The sequence below is a fragment of the Panthera onca genome, chromosome D1 (assembly GCF_046562875.1).
Source record: "Panthera onca isolate mPanOnc1 chromosome D1, mPanOnc1 haplotype 2, whole genome shotgun sequence".
NCBI lineage: Eukaryota > Metazoa > Chordata > Mammalia > Carnivora > Felidae > Panthera > Panthera onca.
This window is the reverse complement of record NC_138348.1, coordinates 64,538,107-64,555,357: the sequence shown is the minus strand read 5'-3', so window position 1 is coordinate 64,555,357 and position 17,251 is coordinate 64,538,107. Positions and strand designations below refer to the sequence as shown.

At 37.3% G+C, this 17,251-nt stretch overlaps 1 protein-coding gene and 1 long non-coding RNA gene across 2 annotated transcripts in view; both read left to right on the top strand.

The window, feature by feature from the left end:
* The first annotated feature begins 1,044 nt into the window (after positions 1–1,044).
* The window catches only part of TENM4 (teneurin transmembrane protein 4), a 2,903,849-nt gene continuing 2,887,642 nt past the window's right edge, over positions 1,045–17,251 (top strand). The window contains exon 1 of the mRNA XM_078433056.2: positions 1,045–1,333. The gene's annotated coding sequence lies outside the window, so the exon portion shown is untranslated. The remainder of the gene's footprint in view (positions 1,334–17,251) is intronic.
* LOC132661218 (uncharacterized) lies at positions 9,695–16,813 on the top strand. The gene is made up of 3 exons (XR_009602118.2): positions 9,695–9,776; positions 14,979–15,065; positions 16,731–16,813. It is a non-coding gene; the product is annotated as an uncharacterized LOC132661218 (long non-coding RNA).

Below are 17,251 nucleotides of genomic sequence, written 5' to 3'. Positions count from 1 at the left end.
AGACTGACACCAAGTATCTTGATTCTTCTGTTCTTTTCCACTGTATTGCATTTCTTGATTTGAGTTTGATCTCATATTGTTAGTGACAGAGCTTAGTTTGAGGGAAGATAATTTCAATCTTAATGTTTTAGCCTTTTTGCAGAGACAGAATATGATAAACAATATAAGGTTAATGGCAAGTTCTCTTCTGGCTTTTCTGATGGATCGGGTCTAGAATGTAAAATCGTAAGGAATGGCACACAGCAATGAAACACTGTATCAGTTAGGGTATAGACCCTGAAAAGACTCATTTGTGCCTCAAAGAGCCTTACACATTCTTTGTGTCAATTAAAAAAAATCTATAGCTTGTGGTTAACCCTTTATACTTTACAGAGCATATTCTTGTGCACTTTAAATGACTCACTCATAGCCGTGGGTCTTCCTCAATCTTGCCATTGGATTAATGTTTAAAGGAAATTGAGATTGCATTTGAACTCAGATTTTGCCTCTAGCCCCAAACATTTCTGCTATAACACAGAATCCCTGATTTTAAAGTAATCGTTAGTTTAAACCATCATAATTCGATTGTTATAAATAAGTCTGCATCTGCAGCTCTCTGTGGAATTAATGTTTTGAATTGCCTTCTAGGTAAGAGCCTATCTTGCCTAGGAAAACAACCTGAAAAGTTTTAACTTCGGGATTCATCAATTAGACTTTGTGTTCAAGACATAGGGGTTTAAAGGGGAAAAAAAAAATCAATTCTAGCTATAAAAACATGGTAGAGATATGTGGGTTTTTTTTTTTTTTTTAATCTTGTGCTTATGCGGGAGGCAGTTGTCTCTATCCAAGGCTGATCACATCTCCTCTATTTGATTGATTGTTAAATCTATTGATGAGTGAGCTGTACGGCCAGAATCCCCAGGAGCAAGGTCAGCGGACTGATTCCTCAAGCGGGGACGCTGGGGTCTGTGCGGAGGAACCTTCTCCCGGCAGGAGCATTTTGAGTATGCAGAACACATCGGCTCAGCCTGGAGCCGGCACTTAGTGCACACACACGCACACGCTCACGCATACGCGCGCACCCCAGCGCTTATCCCTCAAGTGAGGCGGCGTTAGCAAGCGCAGCCCCAGCTCCCTGGGCTGAGCTCCCGGCGGCGCTGCCTGATTCGCCAGCGGAGCCCCGAGCCGGGTTTCGAGGCACCCGGCCGGCAGCTGCCTCTTCCCCGGCCCCAGCAAGAGGGCTCCCTCTTCCCAAAGCCGGTCAGCCTGGGGAGGAGGGTGCTCCGAGAGGACGCCGACACCGCTTCCTGCGCCTCTCTCCCGCCGTGCCAGCTGCCTCACCGGCCACTTGCAGGTAGGCGCCAGCAGTTTCTTGGGAACCTTCGCTCTCGCCGCATTCACTTTAACGGCCGGAGACTTTTTCACCCCGGCAAGCAGGCCGAGGAGGGTTTGGTAGTTCGGCAGTGATTTCGTTCTGATTAAAGTTTCGACGCAGATGGTAACTCTCCTTCTCTCTCCTCGCCCTTATAAATATTCTGCAAATAGGAAACTCAGCTCCAGTTTGTGATTCATAGGCAACTCCACATTTAGCGCCTGTGTGGTTCCAACCTTTGGAGTTAGTGACAATTGTTATGTAACTCTGCATGTGTGATTTGGAGACCTTTAAATATGCTCTCCTTTGGCTGAGGAAAACCTACCTCCGACTCCTAAAATAAAAGCCAAGTGATCCAAACTCTTCCTCAACATTTAACATTCAGTGATATGCAGACAAGAGGAAAGTTGCTGAATCACAGAAGTTTAATATTCATGCAAATCGCTGTATTTGTCAGAGAAAGCCGGGAAGCAAATGTCTTTTCATCTGTTTGGGCTCTTATGTATATCTGGAGAATGTGGGTTTGAAGAGAAGTTTTGGGTTGAGAGAAGTCTGTTTTGGTAAGGTGGGTAAACTGATTAATTAACACGGTAAGGAATTGACTGGAGGGGATCTCTTCTGCTAATAGGCCCTGGATTCCAGGATTGCATTTAGGGGGTTCTTACTAACAGATTTATCTTTGTGAAACTCCAAACAAACTATGGTTTGTTGATTTGAGTCTGCTTGCCTTAGTGACGTTAATCTGCACTTGTTGTCACCCCAAACATTTCTTAACTATACCCCTTTTCCTGTCCACAATTCTCAGTAAAGGAAAATTATTGGAGAAACGTTTCAACAACTTGTTAAACATTTCCATCTCTTAATATTCATTTAAATCATTTCATGCATATTGTCTCACAGGGAGTTTTATGAGAGAATAATAGCCATAATTTAGCCAGTTGGATTGAAATGAAATAATAAAGAAATATTAGAACTTAGAACGCATGCATCCCATATGTAAGTCAGGTTAATGACTGAATTACCACTGACTTCAAAAGTGAGGTCTTATAAGAGTTTGTGGTAATTCGCAAATTAATCAGACAGTGTAGGTATTTGTGACTTTCTGCAGATAGCACTTTGTATTGTGCTGCACTTGTAAAACTTAATATGTCTTTCCATTATCCTTCTGGAAAGTGCCTCTAAGCCACAGTGTATCTTGACGGTATGTCTGTCTTGACATGCATGACCTCAGTTCTGATGTGGGAACATGGCACGTAACTTTAGGCAGATCTAGCTTTATGCTTGAAAGTCAAGGCATCACCTGGGATCAAGAATTTTCAAGGTTGGCCAGCGAGGTATCTTCTCCACTGATAACTCCAGGGACCCCTTGAGCAAAAAAACCATGTGTGTGAGGCTATTTGCTGCCCCTTTGGAAGGTAGAAGAAAGAAAAAAGAGTTGCTTTCTTCACATGTCATTAATGTTTAATGCAACAGACCCCTCTGCAGTGCTCAACAAAGACTTTTAGCCCATGACAAATATTTAACGTAATGTTTTCTGTCATTGCTTTTGGCTCCTACAAATATCTAAGATTTCTGCATAGGCTGCTATTAAAGTAATTTGGCAAAAAGATTCTACAGTTTGCTGTACTGTTACAATACCAAAAAAGCACAACTTTACTTTTTGTTACTCCACACTTTGCTTCATATTCAAACTTGGGATAAGCCTACTCGTATTACTCTCTCCATGGTGCTGTGGCAGCTGATGACTTAGTCCAAGGAATTGATATTGCTCTTAGTAAGATTAGGAGATCAGAAATAGCTGGGGAGATCGAGGACACATAACTTTTTTTTTTTTTTTCATGTTGGGTGGGTGGTGTGTACTTTGAATGGAATCTTGGAGAGGGAGAGAACACACTCTCTGTTTTTATTTTTCTTTTGTCAGTAATGACTAATGCGGCAAGCAACATAAAACATCCAAAGATGTGATCTTAACCAGGCGTTTTGTAGAGGTGAGAGGTAATCTAATTCATATGTTGAGCTAGCTTCTTATTCTTGTTTCCCCTTACTCCATCTCCTCTCTAATCTAGATTTGTGGGGCAGATGAAAAGTTAGCCAGTTGCTTGCACATTATGGATCTCTGGTCTGAGCTGTCTTTGCTGAGAGAGAATCGATTTCATTTTATTTGCAGCCAGAGGTGATGACTCCTCTGTCACCATGGTGGCTTCTAGTCACCAGCCTTCTTAATTTTGAAATAGTTTTATTCCTCCTCTGTATCTGTATCTTTATTCCTCCTCTGTATTCCTTTCCTTGGTAGCTTGGTGAATTGATGTTTTGGGGGATTTGTTTTTAAATAAAAGCAAAAAAGGGATACTATGGATTCCATCAAAGAAGCAGGTTAATATTCAGTACTGTTAGATCATACACATTTAACTTCTCAGCCGTCAGTGGGATGAGGTTGATGGTGCAGTCCACAAGCAGTTCTATACATGCATGACAACTTTTACAGACCTATTCTGACCAAGGCAAAAGGAAGAGAAGAAAAAAACATATAAGCAGAATTTATAAGCTTTCACGAAATACAAAAGGTGCTGAATACCGAGAAAACCATGCAGTTACACTTACAAGCTGATTTTCCCCAAATTGCCTTGGATTATACACTAGCTCTAACAATGGCATATTGTATGCACCCTTCAGGGCTGCACTGAGTGATAGCTGTAAATTAGAATGAAGAGAAGAAAATGCTCTACAGTTTCAATATTGAAGAGAATTAGGATCCAGATGGTAAAGCTTTTTATAGCAATACACTGGATGGTATTACAAGTTTCTGTGGCTACTGCCCTATTACATTCCCTCTGCTAAAATGCAGTTTGGTGGAGGAACTGATTGCTAAGAGCAATCTTGCAAATCTAGAAAAGTGAACTTTCTCTACACGTTAAATTTCCCATCTTTGCTGGCTTATTTTTATTTCCCTAATCCTTAACTTTTCTCCCATTCTAAATCCAAATTCAGTCAAAAGTAGATAATGTGACTTGTTGTTGTTTGAATTTTTAAGGTGTTGCTTTCTTTTCTTTCTCTCACCCTTTACCCCCATCTCCGGGTATCTTTTCCACATTATGAATGCATTTGAAGGTATATGAGACTGGGCATGGTTGCAGAATGATTATTAGACAGGTTTCCATCTGGCTTTCTAAATGTCTCTGGTCTAAGACCAACTCTTCTAATTATCCTGTGTCTGTAAAGACAATTCTGATAATAACTTACCGGGGATTGCTCAGGTGTTCCTTTGTTCAAGACATTAGGTTTGCTTCGAAATGATCATTTTTCTACTACCTGTACTCTCTAGGGAGAATCTTAGTGCCTACAACCTCTGGGGCCACACTGGTGTGTCTGCTGAGGCATAGATATAGAGAGTGAGCCACCTAGTGGTGATGAAGAGTAATTTTGATATTTTTCGCTGAGTCTTCCAAGGTGATGGAGCATTGCTAATTTTGTTATATTGCAAAGGGTTGTTGGTTTTGTGAAGCTCCCTTCAATGATATCTCCGCTTTTCAAATCAACCTTTTAGTTACAAGTACAAATTTCATAACTTTATTCCTTATTTTTCTACCCTGATATGATGTCTTTTCCCTCAAATTTTTCCTTGTGTGTATTTGTTTTAAAAATATGTTTGTTATTTTTCATGAACTTAATAATAAATATTTTATAGGTATGTTATAAATACTAATGTGTAAATATATGTAAAAAATTCATTAAAAAGCAATAAAATTACATATTTCCCCAGGATATTTATACTGTATTTTGAATAGCTTATGTAAAATATAGTCCAGTATGCTTAGTTATGTTTGTATTTGAGGAAATATTTATATATCTATGAATGTAAACATATGAAGAGAATAAGAGAAATAAATATAAATGTACAGGTAAAGGTATTCCTTTGTTCTATATCAAAGTAGAGTTAGTAGGTATCATTTCCTATGCCTTTTTAAGACTCTGTGTAATCTGTTACAAAACTACAACAGCCCATGTCTTATTTCCTTATTTCTTTTCAATATAGCTCTCTCTTTCAGTACTTCAGATCAGTATTGGCATTGGAATAGGAGGCATAGCTATTGCCTGGAAACAACTCTTTGGAAGCTCAAAGGCCTTTGGGAATGGGGTTCTCTATATAAGCAAGTGCGAAAGTACTGTGCAAATGAAGGACATGGTTACTCCAGATGGTTACTTCCAATTTAGAAGAATTGGGGGCAGGTAGGGGAGATCCAGTTAAACTAGGCCTTGTATTAATGACATTTTACTCTGATCAAAAAGAAAAACAAATTTGTGAAGGTGAATGGTAGGTAATTCGGTTAATTCTTTTATTCACTCTTTTATAATGGCGCTATTTAGAGAAGGTTCTAGCCAGGATCAAGTGTATAGATTTGCATTCTTGGTCTTGAAGTCAGTTTCCTTACAGGTAGCCCCGCCTTATCCATGCTGTTCTTCAACTGAAGTCATTTATGTGAGCACACAGCCAGTATAAACTAATAACTCTCTGTATACATTTAAAAAAATAGTAGAAAGACATGGCTTTGAAAGTTTTTCTTCCAAATAAGTTATTGATAGCTTGAAGTATGACTACAAACAGAAATTAATAATTCCTGATTCAATCTCAAGTTATTATATAATGCTCCACTTGTTTGAAACCTAAATGGTAAAAAGAAGCTCATAAACCTTATTCAATCTATTGTCCACGAAGTAGAATTATGTATAATAAAATCATTCTGTTGATCAAGGGCCAGCTTCCAGGTTATTGTGAAGAACTATAAAAAGATTATTTAAATACTTTTAATATAATGGGTTAGTAATCTGGAATATTCAAACCTTTAGGAAATTCCCACTAAATCTTAGGTGTTCATGAAAATTAATAAAAAGTTTATAATCTGTCCATAAAATTTCATTTGAGATTTTTCCCATGTGCATCAGTGATGGGGAGTACAATTTTGATGGGAATTTAGTTTGATTTTCACAAGCCACATGTTTCTCTCCTGGTAAATCTCTAAGCTAGAACTCGAGATGTGCTACAGGATGCACACAGTATTATAATCATTCTAATATATTATTTCAAGATGATGGCTGGTAAGCAACACAATTATTCACTCATAAAATATAGGGGGAAAAAGGAATAGAGCCCTTTATTTTGCGTGACTTTAGGGTATGAAGCATTGCAAAGAAAGCAACTTCCCATTTCTCTCAGTCTCTCTTTCCCTCCCTTCGTCCTTCCTTCTTTCTTTTTTCCCCTAGCAATCCAGTGTGCTAATTTAACCTCCCAGTATTCCATTTAAGTGTCTCAAAATCCCTAGTCAACATTCAGTGTCTGAATTGTGATACATTTGGTTAATTATTTTCCACAATGTCCTTTAAATGTATGTAAATTAGACTTTTGATGAACTGGAATATTTTACAGATTCTCTGCATAAATCACACCAGGTTAAAAAAAGTCGACCTGTCTAAGGAGCAGGATATTTTTGGACCTTCCTCATTTGCTTTAGAAACTGAGGACATCTCAGTGAGGCTGCCTTCAAGTATATGCCTTCAGGGTCAGGCAGCTTGAACACTTCTCAGAGCCACTTAGTCCGCAGTTTATTCCAGTCTTTAAAGGAAACTTATTATCTGCCTATTATGTGTCAGTTGAAGCTGTGAACGAGCAAGTGAGGCAATATAAACTCTCTTATTCTCTAGGCTTGTTTTCCAAGGTAATATTTATTTATGAATAATTTACATATTTGCTTTTATAATAACATTTGCTATTACTATCATTATTATTTAATTAGAAGCAATAATTTAGAAAACCGCCTCACTCTTCTGTGTACTCAGTAGTCCAAAATAAAGCACTTTTTAAAACATTTTTTTGATGTTTATTTAGTTTTGAGAGAGAGAGAGTGAGAGAGAGAGACAGATAGCACCAGTGGGGGAGGGGCAGAGAGTGAGGGAGACACAGAATCCGAAGCAGGCTCCAGTCTCTGAGCTGTCAGCACAGAGCCTGATGCAGGGTTTGAACCTACAGACCTGACCCAAGCCGAAGTTGGATGCTCACCTGACTGAGCCACCCCAGCACCCCCAAAATAAAGCACTTTTAAGTGGTTATAAATAGTCTTACTGAATACTAAATAGGATAGTGCTTAATCATTCTAAATAAAATGTGTCATTTAGAACAACTCAATTGTGGTATACCATGGGAACAGAGATTGTTAGACCATTTATTCATAGTACTTTTCAAATACCCAGCAATGATGACTATATCATATATTCATAATTTTCTTCAATTATAGGCTGAAAGTTTCTAATCTATTATTCTTCATAACGAGTCAGCTGTTTCTTGTTTTGTTTTACCCTCCACTATTCTCGCTGTTTTTTGGAATCCCTTACTATTGTCCTTAAGTGTAACAACAATCAAAAAAAAATTTCCAATACAAAAAGGACAATAATATGCCCAATGCTCCTTCATATTGTAGGAATTTTGCTTTATACTGATTGGATATAAAATGGTTATCACAATCCAAATAACAAAAACCTAGTAACAGTCCTGACTTGTGGAAATTTTGTGTTAACAGTTTTTTTAGCAGGCTCAAGCATACCTACTACATGGTAAACTGGATATTCTCTTTGATTCAAAAGATCTGATATAGGGTACCTATGGAAGGACCAAGCCTCTAGCTCTGGACTTAAGAAATAAAATTGCTCAGCTAAGGAGAACCAGGAAATGCCATACCACCTTAGATACCTACCAATTTTGTATGTGTCTCTATCTTAAGATTCTAGGGGAGTGTCACCTTGCCCACAGGAATGAGAATTCCACATTGTCTTTCTTTCTGATTTCACTGACCATGTGGCATCATTACCCAGGTCATCTTAGGCCACAGAGTTTACATTTGTAGTAAATGTGACTGATGTGTCTCAGCTCATCTGGACTATCGTTTTGGTTTCTGTTCAATTGGGTACATCCTTCAACTACAGCTTTGGGTAAAAAAGAAAACCTACTGAGAACACGAAAATGACACACTCTTCTACCTAGAGAGACAGATCAGCCACTCTCATTTACCTCTTAAAAAGGTATGGTGGTGAAAGAAAAGAACAGATTTAAATAATGATTGAAACATTGCCTTTGTTAATATCTCTGAGAAAAATCACTTTTCAACATTCAAAATCCTTTGTGTATTTTCTCCCTTATAACTTAGAGGCTAATAAGAATTAGAGTAACTTTCTCATGCATATTGCCATTTACTGAATATGAAACTTTTGTGAACATTTGGTGTGTTGTGTCTCCTCTCCTGTATAGATTTCTTGAGGTTCAGGGCTATTCACATAGATCAGTGTTACCAAAATCTTTACAATGATAGACATTGCCTGACGTGTTTTTTTTTTTTCTTTAAATAATAACTTTCCTGTAACCTCCCATGGAGATTATTCTTATTCAGCATTTCTGGCATGGTACACAAGAATTAGCATTTTTAGGTAATAATTCTTAAACACAGTCACAGAAGATGGCAAACTTCTGTGCCATATATAAGGTATGGCATTTCTGGGTCTCCTTAGCTGAATAACTTTATTTCTTAAGTCCTGAGCTAGAGACTCGGTCCTTTCATGGGTACCCTACATCAGATCCTTTGAATCAAAGAGAATATCCAGTTTACCATTTGGTAGCTATGCTTGAGCCTGCTAAGAAAGCTGTTAACACAAAATTTCCTTAAGTCAGGACTGTTAATAGGTTTCTGTTATTTGGATTGTGTTATTTGTGTGTTCCACTGTGCCTTGGACATAGTGGCAATTGGATTTTTTAAATCAACTAAATTTGACATTATTAGATCCTTCATACTGAAGCCTTTTAAAGTGTTGAATCTGATCTAACTCAATTAGTCAGCCTGCCCTGTGTCATCAGTGAATTTAATAAATGTGTCTTCTACATCTTCTGCATATACATCTATGAGGTTGAACAGGGTAGAGTTCACCAACTTGCCAGGAAACCCCCTTTGTTTTGGCATTAAAGCAGTCATTCACAGTAATTGTCTTCTGTGCTTGAGGTACAACGCTGGATCTAACTGTGTACCCTCTATTCTACATGCTTTCCTTCTATTGGTAAGGATCTATCTCAGTTGAGACTTCATCAAATCTTTACTGAAATTACTGTGTCTTACAATAACTCCTTAGCAAAAAGATTCAATTAAAAAAAAGTTTTGTTGACAAGAATTCTCATAAACTTATATAGGCTTCTGATAATCACTATATAGTATTTAAAAATTTTACAAGCTATGGATAATAATCCATTATAAAGTCTTGTGTAGTAGGTGATAAACTTACAAGTTCATTTTTCTTCATCACTAGTCTTTAGGAAATTCTTCCATTCTCTGGAATGTTTGAATAATTACCAAGAGCAGTTTTACTCTTACATCTGATGGACACCTTTGCTCAGGTATGTATTCTGTAGCTACAATCCTACCTCTTTTTGGTTTTAATCTTTGATGGCCTACATTTGTATTACCATTTATAGTACAAATGAAGACTTTTGTTCTTGGAAGTAAAAATTTGTTGGTTAATTTCGCTTCTCTCAGTTTTTATTAAATACTATACCATTGGCTCAAGGCAGTTAGCCTGTCTCTTCACAATATTCTTGTTTTTATTGCAAACATACTTAGTTTATTTTATTATTTATTATTATTTCAGCATTTTAAAGGATCTCAGCTCTGTCTAGATTTTAGCACCGATGAAAAAAAATTATATGGGTAATTTTTTCTTGTTTAAATGATTTTTTTTAAATTCTGTGATCTGTATGAGTACTATAAAATTGGACTTATCCCATCTATCCTAAGTCTTTCAAGCATTTGTCCTGATATTTAGTTAAGACCACAGGATAAATAGCTTTAGAAAGTCTTGATATGAATACTGTGTTTGATGAATATATTATTTTATTAACATTTGGCGATGTCAGTAGTATGTCCTGTCCCCAACCCCCAAACCAGCTTTTGAGTTCAGCAAACAAAGAATTCAGAGACAAACTCTGAAGTAAGTAAGAATTTAATAGCAGTTTAAGTGAAAGTACTCTCTCAAGATGGGAGAACAGGCAGGCCCAGAGGCAGCAAGTGCGCTGAGGGTCAGGTTGTCTTCATTTTTTATGCTGTAAGAGTTATGGGTCATAGCTCGGGTGGTCTCTGACTCGGGTTGCCCCCAATCATCTAAGGGTCTCCCCCTACAGGTCAGGAGGGAGGGGTTGGGCCCCATATGGTCCTTATCAGAAGTGTCATGGCAGCCATCCCCCACAAAGAGTGTCAAAATCACAATGTAAATATATTTAATGAAGGTATAGGTTACTGTAGGGCAGTTGTTACAGAGAAGAGCTCATGTGTGTTCCTGGTGTTTTCCTGCTGTTTGAAACTTGTTTCTGCCCTTCTTCTCCTTCATCTTGTCTTTTTTTAAATTTTTAATGTTTGTTTGTTTGTTTATTATTTATTTATTTATTTATTTATTTATTTATTTATTTATTTATTTATTTTGAGTGTGAGAGACAGAGTGAGGGTTGGGGAGGGGCAGAGAGAGAAGCAGGCTCCAGGCTCTGAGCCATCAGCACAGAGCTGGACACAGGACTTGAGCTCGCAAACCGCCATTCGATTATGACCTGAGTTGAAGTCAGATGCTTAACCAAGCCACCCAGGCTCCCCGTTTCTGCCCTTCTTAATGGTCGGAAAACTCCTGTTCCCTGCTCCTATCTGGCTAACTGCCTACTCTATCAGGAACATTGTATCATTGCTAGAGAAGTAAATTCAAAACTTGCTTCTTCTTTACATCTGACATTTTGCATTTGGGAGTGCATTTAAGAAGCCATTTTGAGGTATAATCAGAATTGGTCAAAAAAACCCATTAAAAGTAGAAGTCATAATTACCCACAAAAGAATAAAAATCACAGTATATTGCCAATAGGTAAAATTAATTTTGTGAGTTTTTGTTTTAAATAAAATCATCTGAGGAAGAGGCAGCTGGTATTTAGATTAATTAAGAAAAACAACTAGAAACACTAGTTATGAATTATAGGATTCTAGAAAAATAAAGATAACATACAACAAGTGAATTTTATAGTCAGTGCTGTATATTGGGTTGCTTCTAAAAAAATATAATATTACTGTATTTCTCCTGGTGGCTGTTTCCTGGGGACAAGTGAGGAGGTGTTTTTTAGGTTGATGAATATTTGATTTGTTTTCAGTTATATTTTCAGTTTGCCATGGGGAGGGAAGACACAGAATGAGGGTAGTATCAAAGGGTTTTGAATAACTATTCCATAAACTTAGAGACTGGATGTATGACTATGTAAAAACAAACATTTGCTCTAAATCTGTCTGTTAGTATTTTTGTCTCAGACAACACAACTCAAAATAACATAGTAAAACTACCAGCTTAAAATTTTTTCATAAGCTGTGGGAAAGGTTTTATAAATTGGATTCATATTAAGTGTCTATTTTTAGGGAATGTTAAAGGGCCACCAATATCCTGATTTTGGTGGCCTCAGACTACTTCTTTCCTCTAATCCTTCGGAGTCTTCATTTAGGGAAGGGAAAGAGAAACAGCACAGAAGGTTCTGTATGATTCCAACATACAGCCTATTGCACGTGAGTACAAGCTGAGCATTTGAGAGAAATGTCTTTTGCTTGCTTTCATTTTCGTGTCTCTAGGTTGTGCATAATTTAAATCTCTTGCTTGGCTAGGCATTGAATAAAATAGGTGAGAGTTTAAAAAAATAACAAAAACTTAGAGATTGAATCTAAGATTGTGATTCAAGAACTCAGTCTATGAATTGTCTCTCTGCAGGAGTAGAGGGAATTGAGATCATGGTCAGATTCAGATGTATTATGGATGGTCAGAATAAAGTGCTCATACAACATTATGAGTCACAAGATGTGAAGTACTGAGCTGATGTGACATCTGAAAGGCAGCCTCAGAGAGGCAATGTGGGGAGTCTACAGGTTACTCATATGACTGTCTCATACACCTTTGATACTCAAGTTACTACTTTTTATTTAAAAAAAAAAGATGCCTGCAAGATTAAAGGGTGCAGTGCCTCACCTTCACTTCGTCCCATTTTACGGTGTCTGTCCCTTTTCTCTCTTGCCATAGTTGCCATGCAAATTCCTGACCAGTCAAATGTGGTGGTGGTGACAGAGGTCAGCATAGGGACGCCAGTGTTTTTGATTGTTTAGTTTCAACTTTATCTTCATGTGGCAGATTCTGTGCTGAGCATTTCATGAGTATTGTCTATTTTCACCTTCAAACCAATCCCATGAATTTGGGGCTGTGATTGTTCCCCTTTCAGAATGAGGAAATTGAGATCCTGGGAAGTTTCAAAAATGTTACAAAAAGTCCTAACCAGAAGACCTTAGCTTCACTGATAATTGGTAATAGTTCTAGGACCAGAGTGTAGCTATTCCTTTATCCTCTGATCTAGCCCCAGCTCATTAATGCTTAGTTCGTTAACTAAAGCTCATACTGTAGCAAGTGCAGCTAAGTGAATGCATGCTTCTGAAGTACTTCTAGACCTTTTTCTTAGGGCCTATGAGAGGTAGTTGAGTATGGTGTTTGCAGCCTGGTTTATAGTATGCTTCTATGCACCAACTGAGTGATGGTAAGTAAGTTACTTAACCTCTGTGTATGTGTTAGTTTTCTGATTTGTAAAATGGGATAATAATGTTTGTCTCATGAAGTTAGAACGAGGATTAAATGTATTCATATGTGTATACAAAGCACTTAGAACAGTGCATGACATATAGTGAGTGCTATCTAAGTGTTAGGTGTAACTTTCTTGTTTCCATCTCCATAATGGGGGAAAAAACCTCACAGAGGCCATTTTTCCTTATTTCCTATTGTGTTTCATATAAAACTTTATTCTTTAGAACACATGACATCAACACGTGTTTTCCAATTCTGCATAGGATGTTAGGACTATAGAGAAGACTATAGTATGGCCCCTGAGCTGAGGAGCGTGGACAAGTGACAAAATACTAGAAAAAGAATATAGCCTGTGCTATGACAGAATAATGAAAGCAGGATACCATAGTACTAAGTATCCATTCTCCTGAAAGAAGGTTTAACAAAGGTTACAACTTACCTAGGTTTTGAAGGAGAAATTTACAAGGCCAAAAAAAAAAAAAAAAAAGTGTGAAAATTGTTTCAGACCCTAGGGCCAATACAACGTTTATAGTGATCTGAGAACAAATTGCTTTTATTTATTTATTGTTTGTTTGTTTATTTACTTATTTTGGAAACTAAGAGAATGAAGACAGGGAAAATATGGAAAGGAGCAATGGTATGATATTGCAAGAGGTGGGCAAGTGCCAAATGTGGAGAGATTCTATCCCATACTAAGAAGCTTTAGAGAATTTTTAAGCCAGAGGGACATGCTCCTCAAAGATACCTCAAAGCAATAATGGACTGTGACAGTGGTTTTGCAAGTTGGCAAAGATGCCAACTTTCTAAAAATGTATCATTTTCTGGCAATTAAAAATAATTGCATTTCAGGGCTCCTGGTGGCTCTGTCATTTAAGCCTCCAACTTCGGCCCAGGTTATGATCTCATGGTTCATGATTTTGAGCCCTGCATTGGGCCCTCTGCTGTCAGCACAGAGCCTGCTTTGGATCCTCTATCGTCTTCTCTGTCTGCCTTTCCCCCACTCATTCTCTCTCTCTCTCTCTCTCCAAAATATAATAATAAATAATTGCATTTCTTATTGCTGGAAAAAGGAAAATGTTATTATTCCTTCTATCTATAGGTGAACTTGTGATTCTCTATGTAAGCTTCTGGAGATTCTCTGTAGGGAAAGGGACATTATAGGAAGAATAATTTTGAACTGCCAAAGAATAAGATTCGTCTGAGGAGGTGTTACAAAATTCATAATTATGATTACTCAAAACCAGTCTATGTGAATGACAAATTATTCTGTCCTTTCTCTATGGTAAATGATATCCTAATAGAATTCCGACTTTATTTAGATTCTAAAATTTGATTCTCTGGATTGTAGCGCATACTACTTTCCATGGCTGTCCTTCTCTCTGTGGCACGATTTTTTAAAACAAATATTATTAAAATTAAATCAAGTAACGATATGTAAAATATATTTTGTTTATTTTATTTATTTTTATTGTAGTGGTCGATTTATTGTCACCTTCCCTCCCTTGTCTTCTCTCCCTGCATTCACAAATCATCACGTTGTCAGTTCTGGTTGATGCATAACTTCCTGATATTCTTCGTAGTCGGAATCGAGGCCGAGAGCAGTAGTACCAGGTGATTCCAGGGCATTCTTCTCTTCTCTGTCCTATGTCACCACAGCTCCAGACACTGTTCTTGGTACCCCCAAAAACTCCTCATTCACTGGACTTTGGAGTGGATCTGCCTCAGGCTGGGGAGTGTCTCTGTCTAACTTACCTGGAGAAAGGAATGGGACCCTTTATTCTTCCTTGGATCCCTCCCATCTCCATATTGTTGTTAGAGTGCAGAAGAAGGGGAGAAATTATGGCTATGGAACAAAACGGTAATTCCATAAGTGGCATTTAGATTTACATTTGGGTTGCTGAGATATCCGCCCCCGCCCCCCAGGATGCTGAATTTCTGCAAAATAAAATGTCTTCCCTTAAAGGCGTAACTGATGCATCCATTGCTTCTACCTGGACTTGTGGTTGGAGTCAGCAACGGCGTTTCCAATGCCAGGACCCCATCAGGCCTGGTAAGTTCTGCACTTACAGGAGCTATGTGATTTGGGACAAAGAGGATCTCAGGCTTCTTCCCTGTCTCTCCTTCTGATCTTAGAGTTTGACTTCCTGAATTTTATCTTTGTAGCCCCATGAGAAAATCTAGAAGAGAGACAACTCTAAACCATGTTCAGTCTTTTTTTTCCCTTTCATTTTTAAAAATATAATTTATTGTCAAATTGGCTAACATACAGTGTGTAAAGTGTGCTCTTGGTTTTGGGGGTAGATTCCTGTGGTTCATCGCTTACATACAACACCCAGTGCTCATCCCAACAAGTGCCCTCCTCAATGCCCATCACCCATTTTCCCCTCTCCCTCATCCCCCTCATCCACCCTCAGTTTGTTCTCTGTATTTAAGAGTGTCTTATGGTGTGCCTCCCTCCCTCTCTGTTTGTAACTATTTTTCCCCCTTTCCTTCCCCTCTTGTCTTCTGTTAAGTTTCTCAACTTCCACACAGGAGTGAAAACATATGATATCTGTCTTTCTCTGACTGACTTATTTTACTCAGCATAATACCTTCCAGTTCCATCCACATTGCCGCAAATGGCATGATTTCATTCTTTCTCATTGCCAGGTAGTATTCCATTGTATATGTAAACCACATCTTTTTCCATTCATCAGTCTGTCAACTGATAAATATAATATATGTTAGAAGACCTAGATGACTTGAGGCTGCAAAAGTAACAGAATAAAAAAATGTTTCATTTTTTACTTCTCTATATTGTCTAAGAATTCCTGACCCTCAGAATTGTGGTGATGTCTAGGTTGACACATATTTATTTGATTATCAAAATAGACTAAGTATTGCCCCTATGTATGAAGAATTGCATACCTACATTCTTCTCTATCTCTCTCTCTTGTTCTCCTTTCCTTATCATTCTTCTATTTATCTCTCTTTTTCCCTAAAAAACAAAATGTTCTAATTGAGTAGAAAAAAATCTCTGCACTCAGAATATGACCAGGCTGTAAATCCTAGATCCCTCATTCACTTCTAGTGTGACTTTGAAAGTCACCGAAGGTTTCTGTTTTCCATTTCCTTACCTACAAAATACAGGTAATATTTATGTCATAGGTTTGCTTTAAAAAAGAAATGAAATACATAGTCTGTTAATGTAATTATCTACCTGAAATATCAGAAATATTCAGAAATATTAATGGGCCTGGATTCTAACTATGGTTTGCTTAAGTATCCAGCGATTGGTACAACTATTCATAACTTATATTACCTTAGAAATTCTGAATTAAATTATCATACAGCTGGTTACTAAAATGAATTGATGAATTCTATAAAGGCTTAGGTTAAAAAAAACAGTGATTGAGACATGGATATTGTCTTATTCATCTTTATATTCTCAAGGTGTGGCACTTTGACCAAATAGCAAGTGCCAAATGTATGTTGAATGATTTTTTTTAATTGACATACATGAGCAGAGTCTATGTGGCCTCATTAAATAATACAGTATCTAAGCATGCTGTTCACCTTAATGACTGAACATCAAAAAAGATGATTTATCTCTTTCAATAATGTTTTCATGAGAAATTAAATAGAGCTACATGTAGTAATGCTTTATAAGTATTCAAAAACCATGGTTTTCTTCTGTTTTTGTCATTGTTGTTGTTTTGTTTTATATTATTTTCAGGCATTGAGACCAGACCTGTGGTTAGCTGTAGCTAAGGTTACATAAGATTCAGCTGTGTATAGAGACCTGTGACCAACTTTCTGATTCATGGTATAATGAGAAATAAAGATATGATGGAATAGATTGAACATGACTCATTTCCAGATAATTTTAAGTTGAAAGCTAATCCTAGAAGTTCCAAAAATGTCTCTAGGCAGTGACATAGTAAATGATTCCTACATGAATGTTTTAAAGCCACATCCAGATTGCTCCAGAAGTGCACAGAATCGTGCACATACAGAAACTAATTTGTTTTACCTCCACTCCACAAATCTTTTTGATATAGTTCAACAAGTATTTTTAAATCACCTGCTACATGAAGATTCAGCATGTTTTTATTTTCTCACAAGCTGACTGGAGACAATTTATTTCTCTTATCTGTGATTCAGATTTTTTATCAACAAATAATAGCATAAATGAATTAAGGTTTTCCCATCTCTAATGTCCCAATATCTTAAGTCTGTGATTGACCTCATTACTTT